General features: G+C 37.9%; 1 protein-coding gene across 3 annotated transcripts in view; it reads left to right on the forward strand.

Annotated features, from left to right (window-relative positions):
- PPARGC1A (PPARG coactivator 1 alpha) overlaps positions 1-12902 on the forward strand; it is a 111886-nt gene that overhangs the window by 42915 nt on the left and 56069 nt on the right. The gene's annotated exons all lie outside the window — the stretch shown is intronic.

Below are 12902 nucleotides of genomic sequence, written 5' to 3' on the forward strand. Positions count from 1 at the left end.
AGTTAGTCACTGTACTAGTAAGAAAGCCTTAACTTTTGGAAGAAGGAGTCTATTCTATGGAAAACATTCAGAATTTAGCTATAATCATTGGGATTTATAATTTAGAGTTCTCTGGTTGTAAACAACAAAATACAAAAAAAAATTAGAATCAGCTCTAACTTCTCCAAGAAGAGCAGCAGGAAGCTCTCAGTGGCTCATGGAATTGATGAGTACATTGACATGGGCTTAGAAATCTTGCAACAAAACCGCAAGAGAATTCCGATCACAGCTCAGATTTTAATAGGCTTCCACCTGGGTTCTGGGCCAGCCTCCGTGCGATGAGCGGAGCGTAGGGCTTTTGCTTTCTGACTCCCACTGTGGGTCTGGCGGAGAAGGCATAATTGTAGAAAAGGAAACTAGTGCTCTGACACACATACGGGGTAGTCGAGAAACAGCACATGAAATCTCCAGGGTCCCAAAGGTGGCTGGAGGATCACGTGAGTGTAGAGTGCTTGACACTAAGGGCTGGGGCTCTCGCTCTCAAGTGAACAGAAGGGATTCTACCACCCAGTGGCTGTTGTCTGCAATTCCATGAATTCCATAGTGCTGCTATTTCAATTACTTCTGGCTTTTAAATATAAATATAAATATATATGTATATATATTTGCATACACATGCACACACATACACACACACACACACACACCGAATGCATTTATGAAACCTTGCCTCTGATGCTGTTTGTCAAACGGGAGCTCTCCATCTCATCGTGCAGGCATCTCATTGGTGCTCGGCGGTATGCACTCATTACCTGTGTTGGGATCCAGCAAATCCAGAAACGCGGATGGAGCATCAGCGATGTGCATCTTCTGTGAGCCCAGGGGTGTGCTGGCTCTGGGAATGTGGAGGGATGTGTTAAATTACATTCTGCAATAGCATATATTTGCTATCCTGAGGAATTGTTCATGTGTCTCTGCCAAGAAACATTAGCCTTTTCATTTTTTAAAAATTTCCAAGTAATATATGTAGAAATAATGTAAGGGAAGTGCATAGTTCAACGCTTGTACATAATTGGTAGTCAATAAATGGCAATTTGTAGGAACATTCAGTACCTCAAACTTCCTGGATAGCTCTGTAAAACCAACAGTGTCCTTGGTAACAAAACTGCAAGAGAATTCTGGGCAAGATTCAAATTCCGGGGAGGGAGTGTCCAACAGCCTGCCCCTGGGCTTGGTGCCAGCCCCTCTGTGATGAGGGGAAAGAGGGACTTCTGTTTACTGGCTTCCTTTAATCCAAGGTAAATTCCACAAGGGAGGGGCTGTGCTTTTTTCATCCACTACTGCACCCAGCACTTTGCATGGTTCCCAGCACATGGTATGCACCTAAGAAATATTTGTTGAAGAAATGACCAAATTGGGAAGCTCTAGACAGAGGCCAAAGGGAAATGACTAAGCTCCTTGCTTGAGTGGCTATCATTAATGCATAATTTTCAAAAGCAATCCTAGGACAGGCAAGACATTTAATCTCTGTCATGAAATGTAACCTTTGGAGAGAAGATGAGCAACCACAGCGTTACTTTTCAGAGTGCCCTGCAGTTCTGAGCACGCCAGCCCCTCCCTGATGTGGCTGGTGATAGCCAATGAGCAAAGGTATTTTGTATGTTAAAGTAACCATGTTTTAGTCAATGATGTTTGCAATAACGAATGAGTCCAGGGTAAGTGGAAACCAGGAAGCAGTGGCCTGCATTACAGAAAATATTGACGCTGAGCATCCTAGCTCAGAATGCTGGTTGCAAAACTTCAGCATTTGGTATTTTCAACAACTGCCTGATTTTCTTTATGGTTGCAGGGGCACATTCTGTAAAGGCAGTGAGCTCTAATATGTACTGTGTAAGCAATTTGGGGTGGGGTTAGGGGATATAAGTAGTTTTGGTTTTGTATTATGACTGTGGCAACAGATGTCTAAATACCATACTTTATTTTGGTTCAGGGTGAGATAATTTGGTGGTAGTTAATGTTAGGTTCCTATAACATAAGATGCATATCATCATTCACTTATTCAATGACTATTTATTGAACATCTGTTATATGACCTTGGGTTTTTACATGTCTAAGTTACATTGTTTCATTTGTTTTATGTATTTCATATATATATATACTATTACAGTTGTCCTGATTTTCCCCTTTGCCCCCCTCCACCAAAAACCCCCTACTCCCTCGGGCAATCCCCACACCATCGTTCATGGCCATGGGTCATGCGTATAAGTTCTTTGGCTACTCTATTTCCTATATTGTACTTTACATTCCCATGGCTACTCTGTAACACCTATTTGCACTTCTTCATCCCTTCACCTCTTCACCCACTGCCCCACAGGACCCTCCCATCCGGCAACCACCAGTATGCTGTATTCATGATTCTGTCTCTGTTCTTCTTGTTTGCTTAGTTTGTGTTTTTAGATTCAATTGTTGATAGATTTTTATGTGGCACATCTCTTTATCCGTCTTTGTTTTCCTAATTCTTTAGTATTGTCCAGACTCCCCCTTCTACATCACTTCCCTTAGATTACCATCATCTGGTGTCCTAAGACATTTATGTGCCTGGACTGCCAGCTGTACTGTTCCCCATGATTTCTCAATTTGTTCCTGGTCTGTGCTGGCTCCCTCACTGGATAGGAAGCTATTTGAGGGTCTGAACTGTGATTTTCACTAATACAGCCCATTACCTAACTCCGTGTCTGAAATATAGTAAGTTCTTCTTACATCTGTGTTGAATGAGCAGGAATTAAGCAAATCTGAAATTATTTTTGGAGTACATTAGGCAAAGGCACAATGTTGGTTCTTGGAGAACCATCAAACATTAGCAGGTACTCTCTTGTCCTAAAGAAGTTTCCAGTTAACTCAGCCACTCTCATGTGTTCAATGTGTTTTTGAATGCCTACTATGTTTCTGGTCACCATCTCCCTGGGAGTAAAGATGGGCTTTTTAAAAGATAACTAATATTAAGTGTCATTTGTCTTGAGCGCTACATTTTAGGTCCAAACAAGACAATGAAAAGAGAAGAGTACTGTGGGTGGGAACATTGTGTAAAGAGGCACATAAAATAGCAGAAATAAGGCCCTATTTTTCCCTTCCTTCTCCTTTTTTTATTTATATGCATTAATTCATCCATCTGGGATTTATTCAGAATCTGCTGTATTATATGCTCAAAATATAAAAATAAAAATCGACCTACCTTTTGACCCAGCAATCCCACTGCTAGGATTATATCCCAAGAATCCTAAAACATCAATTTCAAAGAACCTATGCACCACAATGTTCATAGCAGCACAATTTACAATAGCCAAAAGTTGGAAGCAACCAAGGTGCCCATAAGTAAATGAATGGATCAAAAAAGTGTGGTACATTTACACAATGGAATTCTATGCAGCAAAGAGAAAGAAGGAGCTACTACCCTTTGCAACAACATGGATGGAACTGGAAAGCATTATGCTGAGTGAAATAGGCCAGGGGTTGAAAGACAAATATCATATGATCTCACCTTTAACAGGAAGCTAAACAACAAAACAAACAAGCAAGCAGAATAAAAACAAAGACACTCAAATAGAGAACAAGGGGACAGTGACCAGAGGGGAGAGGGAAGGGGATTTAAGGGGGAAAAAGGGGAGGGATTTGATGGAACAAATAGGAAGGACACAGGGATGAGAACTAAGGGGGGTGGAAATGGGAGGGAGGTGGGGAGCACGGGGTGGGGTGGGCTGGGGTGGGAGTAATAGACAAAAAACTGTACTTGAAAAATAACTAAATAAAATTAATGAAAAAAATAAAAATAAATGTCATGACCCTCTTAGGAATACACACAGTTCACCGTTTCTTTAAGGTGAGTCCTGTCACTGAGCCAAACACTTCAGTACAGTGCACATTATCAGTATGAAAACACATCTCCAATACTGACATGTTGCTAATGAACTAAAGGATGTAAATTGTCGCAAAAACATGTATTGTCATTTTTTGTTGTTGTTGCTAAATCCCAACATATGAAGCTTTTAAATGGAACCGATAGGCTTCTATTATATACTTAATATCACAAAACACATATTTTTCCAGTTGTGGCTTTCCATTTTAATTTTAGATCATTCCTAACTTGTACAAATGCTTCTGAAATTACCAGGTTTATAAGAGCAAAATATGTAAATAAAATAAAATTCTACTCTTCATTTGAATAAAAGGTAATTAGATTGTTTTTTTAAAAGTCAAACAAAAATAATGCTCATCTTTCTGGGACAAGGGTGTCTTGGTTTATAGACTTTTAAATTTCTTCTCTCAACCTATGTTTCTTTGCTAAGCCTGTGGAATTCTTTGACCGTATGGCCTCTCCACTAGACCAGACAAGTTGGAAGGCCATCAGAAATCTCTCCATGTTTGTGGTGGTTAAATTGGTTCACAATCCAGTTTTGTGGGAAGCTTAGATGTGATTACAATGTGCCTTCATTCTCCAGGGAGAGGCAAAACTTAGATGTCTTAACATATCCAAACATTAGAAGAACGCTGTTTTATAATAGTTGTCAAAGGGATTATCATCACCCAAATAATGTAACTATGCAAAATATTTTATGACTTGATAAGAAACCCCTGCCTGGATTTCTGCAACATGAAGACTGAAAATGATTCTCTTTCTTCAGACCTAACTTTCAGTGTCTGAATGACTTAGCTGGGACATGTCCCATATACACAGAATTACATTTTTATTGTTCCCATTTCACTTCCTTGACTAGATTACGAACTCGTTGAGGATAAGAAAAATAATGTGTAACAGCAGATAATTCTATTGAAGGCCTGTATGTGCCCAGCAGTATTCTAAGCACTGTGTATGTTGAATTAATTTCATCTTTACAGCAACCTTGAGGCAGATATTTCATAATTATCTTCACTATAGATGGGTGATAGAATACCAGAAAAGTTCAGGAACTTGGCCTAGGTCCCCAGCCCTCATCCAGGGCAGAGCCCATGCCCATGACTCTGGATCCTGTACCTTTAGCTGCTCCATTGTATGACCTCTTCAGGTGACTCATACTTACTGGGTGATGCTTCACACAGGGAAGGGACCTCCAAAATATTAAATGATTGATTTATCAAATAATTTTTCAAATGTTGTCAGCATTGATCAAGTTTGTTTATTTTATTATTTACTTTATTTCAGTTTTCCATTCCAGTTTACAATCAACATTGTTTTGTATTACTTTCAGGTGTACAGCATTATGATTAGACAATCATATACTTTACTAAGTGAGATATATATATATATATATGTATATAGATATACATATATCTACCTAAGATATACGTGTAAGAGCTATAAGACAGATATTATTACCTTAATACTTTTGATGAGGGTTAAATAGGAGCAGGGATTATTTCAGGTACAATGTAAGAACTCTCTGCAGAAATCCCTCCTCATTATCATCGCTGAAATTGCACGGTAGCTAAAAAGCTCATCAGGTTGAGACATGGAAACATTTCTGGCTCCCAGATTTGAGATTATCTACGAGCTTCCCATGAAAATGTATTTAATTTTTTTTAAAGCAACATACTAGCTATAGCTTAGAAAATATTTTTTCACCTGTTTAATAAATAGTAATCTTTGGCCCCCTGTAATAGAACATATAAAGTACTGTGACCCTAAAGTCAATATTGCTTTTATGCTGAATTTTCCATACCGCCCTTCTTTTTTATATACTTTTCACTTTCCCTGATCTAAGAGATGTTTTAGCAAATGCCTCCCACTAAAAATGATCCCTTCATTCTGTACTTAACCTTTAATCAAGCTCTGAAGTTTTAAATAGTTAAAAGTTTTGGCTGTGTCTTTGCTTTCTGTAACCAAAGACCTCTAATAAAGAAAACCAATATTCTAAGTGCTAAATGCTTAATAGAAAAGAAATATATTCTTTACAAATCCCTTATACAAAATGAGAAACATGTGCAAGGTGAACTATCACAGCTTCAGAAGAAAATCAGCAAATGATTTTGCTTGTAACGACTTCATGCAAATCATCCTGTTAACCCACAAACACCATGACACGTCATACAGGATCCAGTGATTGACAGTCTAGTTGAAAGGTGAGGTAATTGATGGACGGATGCACACACAGACACACACATGTGACTCTGAGTCATGCATCTCGTACATGTCTATTTTACTACATAGATAAAGGCCGGTGAAAATGTGCTTATGAAAAGATAAAGAACTAGATTTTATACAATAGCATAAAACATGGTGTGAAGTGCAAAGACATGTTAAAAGAGCTAAGCTGGTGTGCTTAAGTAATATTTAATGGGGCAGAAAAAATCAAACGGGATCTTCAGCTATACTTAGAATTTTCATGAGGAAAAAAATATGGGAAAAGCATTTTATATTGGAGGTACCATAATGAGGAGGTAGAAAAAATGGTGAGGGGAGAGAAAGAAAAAAGGAAGATCAGCGTAGAGAGTGACTCCAAGCTGGCGGGGAACACAGTGAGGATGGCCACAGACAGTCAATGTCTAGCAAGGCGATATGGAGTGGAGTTGAGAGTAGAGTGGAGAGGACATCTCCTGTGTGGAATGATCAGCTGCTCCTCAAATCTTCCGATCTGATTTATTTGGGATAAACAAAAATTCAGATGAAATCTTCAATTTAGTAAATATCATTAACTACTCTAGTAATGTTTAAAACCTTTTCTAGGCAAACACCATGTTATCCAAACAAAACATATGTCTCGACTTGTTCTGGCCTGAAGACCTCAAGTTTGCAATCTGAGCTAAAATGAATGATGTGATATAAAAATTGAAGTCATTATTCAAAATATATGGCGTGCCTTTTTAGTGGTGATTGGTTACAATTAAATGGAATTTTTCTGTCTTGCATGATGGGGACAAGTAGCAGAGAAAATGTGCTGAGTCTGATGAAAAAATAAAGAAAACTGGAGTCTTCCTACTCCATGGACCAGCAGCTTAGCATCATCTGGGAGGTTGTTAGAGACTCAGAATCTCAGACCCCATTCCAGACTCCTTGAATCAGAATCTATGTATTACCAACATCCTCACATGATTTGTATGTACATTTGAGAATCACCAGATTTAGTATACTTAGTATATATGTTTTGAAATGGCCCCTGTAAGACAACCTATACAGGAAAAGTTTGGGCAGACAGCAAAATTTCAGAAAACTTTTAAAGTGTTACTAGTGGAACATGGAACCATGCAAGCTCACTCTTACCGAAGCTTGGGCAGGGTTGTTAACACGGTAATGTTGAAATATTGCTAATTCTTTCACAGTGTTAACTTCTGCATAAGAGCTTAGTGAGCCAAATACAAGGCTCAACACAGGGAAAGCATTTTATTTGGTCATCAGTAAGTTACCTTCTGTCATCAGTAAATTGTTGAATCCTGGACAACCGATAAGGTGGTTTGCTTTCATGTGTTTTTTTCAATGTTGTGCTCAGTTTTGAGAATCCATTGAATAGAGTGATCTTCTGATACTCTATGAAATTGACTACATTTCCTAAGATTCTGTGGTTTCCATTACCCTACATGTTTTATCTTGAGTTCACTGCCACTGCACTGGCCCCAGCACAAGAGTATCTTGTTGGTTGTGGTAGGGCTATTGGTCACATGACCACATGTTGTTACCAACATGTATGTGAGCATGTGGAGATATGTGTTCCCATTCAGAACTTTGTGTCAAGTGCAGGAACAATATGCAGTTTACCCAAAGCAAATCTAATCACCAAGGGGATTGAAAAATTTGAATAATTTTTGGTCCCACAATGGAAATTGAGTTCTAGGGTGCTAGCTAGATCTCGAATTTGTGAGACAGATGAGTCAATTAGTGGTTCCTCAGCTTTATTAGCAACTTAATTGTCAGGATGTAATGGAAACGTCTGAACTGCAGCAACTCATTAGAAGCAACGAAACACGTGACGGTTTTTTTTTTTTACTAGAAGAATATTCAGTGAGCTGTGTTTGTGCCCCAAAGAGAAGATATCTTGCAAATACGATTAACAATTACATGTAAATGAACACCAGTGGAGATATGAGGTTTGAATTTTGCCACTGGGAAAATTCTTTGGAAAAATTAGGGGCACTGAGGTAAGTCCCTTTAACATTTCATATAATAAGGGCTTGGTGATGATGAACTCCTTGAATCTGATCTAATCTGAGAAGCACTTTATCTGTCCTTCCATTCTAAATGAAAGTTTTGCTGGATAGAGCAATCTTGGTTGTAGGTCTTTGGATTTCATGACTTGGAATACCTCTTTCCAGCCCCTTCTTGCCTTTAAGGTCTCTTCTGAGAAATCCGCTGACAGTCTGATGGGAACTCCTTTGTAGGCGACTAATGTTAAAGGGACTTACCTAAGAAAAAAAAAGTTAAAAAAACATGAACAGTGAAAGGACAGCAAACTCACAGTTATTAACAACCACACCTAAAACAAAAGCAAACTAAAAGGACAGCTAGATCAGGAGTGGAAACATAGAAATGAAGATCACGTGGAGGGTTAGCAACAGGGGAGTGGGAGGAGGAGAAGGGGGGAGAAGGTACAGAAAATAAGTAGCATAGACAGTAGATAGAAAATAGATGGGGGGGGGGCAAGAATAGTATGGGAAATATAGAACCTAAAGAACCTGAGACACATGGTCATAAACTAAAGGGGGTAATGGTGGAGATGGGGGGGCAGGGTGGAAGGGAATGAAGGGGGAGAATAGAATAACTGTAATGGCATAATAAAAAAATAAATTAAAAACCATATGTATGTTCATAAAAGGACAAAAAAAATTAGGGGCACTGAAAAGAGAGGAGGACCTGGGTTTGAATTTCTGCTGTGACATGTCATGTGACCTTCAGTCAGTTTCTTAACCTCTGTAAGCCTCAGTCTCTTTATCTATGAAATGGCAATATAATAGCTATTTCAAAACATTGTTACAATAAAGGAAATAGCACTGAAAAGTGCTAAAAATCAGACCTAGCAAGAAGCAAGAGCTCAAAGATTATTATTCCTTTGTATTTTTCAACCTAGATTTTTTTCACTTGGCCTTTATCTTGAAATACATTAAATTTTAGAGCAACCTTACTTTTTCAAGATTAAAGATGAAGTCATTAAAAAGCATGTAGCCATTGTATTATCTGCTAGAAGGAGGCTGTATCTTCTTGTCGTGTTTGTACTTTACAGAAACTGACACTTTCTGTCAGCACAGGAGTTTACTTTCTAGTTCCATAGTGGCTTGTGATTTGATTTTATTTAGCCTTCATGGCAATAATTCTATCATTGAAACTCAAAGAAAACTATTTCTCCTCTAATGCTTTATACTGCTGTAGTTCCCAAAGATGATCCTGGCAATGCTTAAGAATAGGGAGCAATGGAAGAGTTGTGAGAGGTGATTAAACTTTACTTCATATTTCAAAGAGGATGTTTTCTGACACCTACAGCTCAAATGAGAAGTCTAATATGAAAAGAGTATTTCATTTCCAACTAACCGAGTTCTCCGTAGGCAAAAAGACCCTCCCTCTCTCCTTCCCTGCCCCTCTAAAGATAAATAAATAAAATATAAAAAAAATTAATGATTAAATTATGGATTATTCTATTCTTCTATTTCCCTTTCCTGATTTTCACTTTTTCCCTCCAATTTTTATTTTTTAAGCCTTTTTTTTCTTCACTTATTTTACCATGTATAATGCACAACCACATTTTTGGCCCAAACTTTCAGGGGAAAAAAATCTTTTCTTTTAATTTTTATCTCAATTTTTAAATTCATATTTAGAAACAAATTTAATTATCATATTCCAAGGTATTAATTTGCATATGGATATCATTATTGCTTTCTGGACTTATGCTTTTAGCACATAAACAAATAAAATAATTAAAAACATGTATATAGATATGGGATTAGTACTACCCATGTATAATGTGCATCCTTATTTTTCCCTCAAAGATTTGGGCAAAAAGTGCACACTGTACATGGTGAAATACAGTAATTGTACCACAATGACTACAAGGTCAGCGAGGCTGCAAACATGGAGGGCAGGGGTTGGGTCTGTCGGAAACACTGCTGTGTGACTCAGACACCTGCTGTCCAAAAAAGATTTTCTAAATGTTCAAGTGAATAGAAAAATAAAGAGGGAATGAATGAATAAAGCCAAATAAAACATGGTCATGGACTTCAAACAGTTTACATATGTACTGAGAACATCTTCCCTCTTTTTAAAAGATGTATTAGAAAGGGTTTAACCGAAATGTCTTTTGTGTTTACTGAAGAATCTATTCGATCTAGTCTTATTTTTAAATGAATTAATTTCTCACCTGTCATCTTCAAACTTTTCTTCTCTTATATATTCCCTGTTTATGTTTCCTATGACCTAGTGCCAACTGATATTTTTTGCCCTAGTCCAGCTACTCCAGATTGAAGGTGATATCTGCAAGGTATTACCAATTACTAAACCCAATTGACTATATAAGTGGAAAGGCTATTTAATCAGGGTAAAGATTGTGAAATGGCTCATCTTAGCTAATAGATTAAGTCCTAATTATGTAGGGTTTCTTGGGATTTCCTCTTTAGTTTTGCTATTTTATTGACAATAACTTTTAAAAATAATTTTTAAACTATGATATCATTAGAGAAATAGTAGGAAATACTTACATGGTATTTTATGGTGCCCTTAATGAGCACTACTTAAGTTAATTCTTGTCACAATGTTGTGATGCAAACATCTCCATTTTACAGTTGATGGAAGTGAAGTCACAGGGTCCAAATGTCTTTCCCAAGTATACAAAATTTGAACTTGAACTCCATTTTTCTAAGGCCAAATCGTGCAAGATTTTTAATCTGCTAGTTTGGAAATATTCACTCTGAGCATGACATCAATGAGAGCTGAAGGAAAATAAGAGAGCTTGGTTAATGTTTCAGGAATATTGAATGACCTGATGTGCTCCCAGGGACACATTGAGCACTGTCATGACCCAGAACTATTTTTCTACCAATTGCTAAAGACTAGTGTTTTTACATTGTGCCTGGAGGTGAAAAGGTCTACCCCAGAGCCACCCTTAGCTGATGTCATCAGGTGTTTCAGCCCAGAACAGATTACAGCTGGCTGAAACTATCCACAGCAAACACACCTAAAAAGTTTGTCAACAACCAGTGATGTCACCATGGCAACAAGGACTCTGGGGAGAAGGCAGGAATGGTTTTTTCAGGGCTTTGCTGTAGAGTCTCAGACACACTGTGTCATTGTTCTTATAAAGGTTGTTATACACTGGCTGATGTGGGTCAGTGGACTGAACGCCAGCCTGTGAATCAGAGGGTCTCCAGTTTGATTCTCAGTCAGGGCACATGCCTGGGTTGCAGGCCAGGTCCCCAGTTGGGGGCATATGAAAGGTATCCAACTGACATTTCTTTCCCATGTTGATGTTATACCTCTTTTTCTCCTGCCTTTCTTTTATCTCTAAGAATAAATAAATAAAATCTTTAAAAAAAAATGCTGTTATACTCTACTTGGATTGTGAGGTGTGAAGAAGGAATAAATTTAAGTATTCAACTATTTTAATATAAATTTAGTAAATATTTTTGAATGATTGTTATCTGGGATGCATATATCTTTAGCACTACATCATTACATAATGCTTCTTATGCTTCCTCAAAGCACATAGGTATTTTGCTATTTTTACTTCTAGAAACCTTAAGGGATAGACATGGCAGATTCCACGGCTGCCTTTTACGGATGAGAGTGTGAAGGCCCAAGGAAGGCAGATTCTGTGCCAGGCCTCAGAGTTGAGTGGACCTGCATTGACCTTGATCAATCATTTAATCACACTTAAGCTTTTCCTCTTGTCCTTGTATCGCACCCTACACATGATTTTTATTTTTATATTTTTATATAATAAGTACAAACTGCTCATCATAGGAAGGCTAGAAAAAAGGCAAATTAAAGTCATATGAAATTTCACTTCTTGTAATATTTGGGTGTTATCCTTTCAGATGTTTTCCAGTATACATGCATAGATCATGGGGTGAACAAGTCCAGTTTCCTAAATTTCTTGGGTTTATTTAGTGGGTATGTTTTATTTTAATGATATACATCTTATATTATCATTTTCGTGGATGTGGCATGTTACTGTGTGAGTTCTTCTGGGTGACCTTTACTTCCAGACTTCAGCTTTTCACAGCCTCCTCAGTCTATGGCCAGTCTATGGTCAATTCCTAATGTAACCTGTGATGGTGGGTTTTTTGGTTTGTTTTTGAAAGGGATCCAATCTGATGGCAGCAGTAATAGTAACAGGCTCTTGTCTGATGGGTGTCCTGACCATACACCAAAGAGATCTATTTGATGGACTTATGGGTACCAAAGAAGGGTCTAGCACTGATAAGAACTAGCCAAGGGGTCCAAAGGTCAAAGCTGCTAGCCGAGAGTCCAAGTGGGTAATTGAGGTGAGAACTGGGACGCCAAAAAGATAGCCCCCTAGCAAAGGATCAGGACGTGATATGCACTCGAAGAACATGAAGCATTCACCGTCTGTGGAGAAAGTGGGGGGTTCTGGGCACCTTGATGTGGGACTCCGGTTTGCACTGCTGGCAAAGTCTTCTCTGTGTCAGCCCACGCAACAGGTTACAGCAAATACTGAACTTTGGCCAGGCAAAAGTCACACCCATGTTTTTAGCCCAAACTGTCAGGAAAAAAAACTTTTGTTTTAATGTTTTAATTCTGTTTATTTATTTATATTTAGATACTTGTTTTTATATTATAAAGAAATTTTAACATTTATTTTTGAACATATGGTACAAGAAATTTTATGTGGCAAATAACTACAAAACACAAGAACAGATACAAGGTACTGCAAATTTTATGTACTAGTCCCGCCTAAGTATAATAGGCACCCTATTTTTCCTTAAGAAATTTG

The sequence above is a fragment of the Artibeus jamaicensis genome, unplaced genomic scaffold (genome assembly GCF_021234435.1).
Source record: "Artibeus jamaicensis isolate MK-2021 breed Jamaican fruit bat unplaced genomic scaffold, CSHL_Jam_final contig_76, whole genome shotgun sequence".
Taxonomy (NCBI): Eukaryota; Metazoa; Chordata; class Mammalia; order Chiroptera; family Phyllostomidae; genus Artibeus; species Artibeus jamaicensis.